Consider the following 1,242-nt stretch of genomic DNA (forward strand, 5'->3'; position numbering starts at 1 on the left):
AAGTGCCGGGCAAGTCTGTAAAGCCAGATTGTCCGTCCATTCTATGACCAACCTATAGGTGTACACACAAGGCCCCGGAACAGGTGTGCACATGGGGTTGGTTTTGTGGATCCATAAATAAATACAGACTTTGCATTCATGCTTCAAGAAGCAAAAATGTTAGAATTGCATCTTAAATGGAAATATAGAATGTGGTAGCTAAAATGCATAATCTAGTATTTGAAATGTTGATTTTGACTTTGTACCTTCATATGAATGTGTACTATAGCGTTTGATGGTTGGACAAGCTATGTGTCCTAACCATTGATCGATGTTCTTTCTTTGACTTGTTACAATCTTATGAATGTATAATTTTGAGAGACTTGTATAACTAGAAGATCAATATTTACAATTTTGAGCTCTTCTCACGTCACTTTCTTCTCTTATGTTGGATTCACTGATGTTGGAGCTGTTGAAATTTGAGCAAAATGATGAGCTATGGTGGATCATACACTAGAATCAACATGATTAACAAAGTGATTAAGAAATAATTAAGACGTAATTAGTGAATAATTAGCACATAGATTAATGTAGGCATGGATACTCAAAAACCAGCAAATTCTCATTAGGGCTATGCCTCAATTTATAGAGTTTACATCAAGCATCAAATCCCATTGATTTCTCCATGATTTACTCCCTGAATATCTCCACCTTTTGCCTGATTCTCTCCACCTCTTCTCTTTTCCCTGATTATCTCCCAGAATAACTCCACACTCCTAAATTCTCTCATGCTACCCATTATTCTCTCCCAGTAGATTCTTCTCACCTTTTCACAGGTTCTTTCACAATTACATCTCCTCTTTTACAGCCTCTATCCAAGAGCTTGTTCCCACACACACCCTATTCACTTGTATATTTCAACACCTCCCCTCAAGTGAATACTCCTAGTACACCTAGACCCTATACCAAGTTTGCCTCCCTTTACTTGGCAGTCCGCGACCAGTGTCTACTCCTCCCCTCAAGTTATCTCAGCACACCTGGACCCTGTATCAAGTTTCTTTCCTACTTGACAGTCCGCGACCAGTGCCTCAAGTCCCTAAACTCCATAGTCCTTGACACTCTCTCTCTCTATGTGTCCAAGGCTACTATAAGTGCCCGCGACCTTGACTAAAGTGCTCACACATACATCTACCACGTGGCCTACATCATCGGTGGCTCAGAGGTGGTTTTACTTTATTGGGGCAGGTTACATTGGGTTGTGGG

Source organism: Cibotium barometz, chromosome 46 (genome assembly GCF_041138505.1).
Source record: "Cibotium barometz isolate CiBa-2024 chromosome 46, ASM4113850v1, whole genome shotgun sequence".
NCBI lineage: Eukaryota > Viridiplantae > Streptophyta > Polypodiopsida > Cyatheales > Cibotiaceae > Cibotium > Cibotium barometz.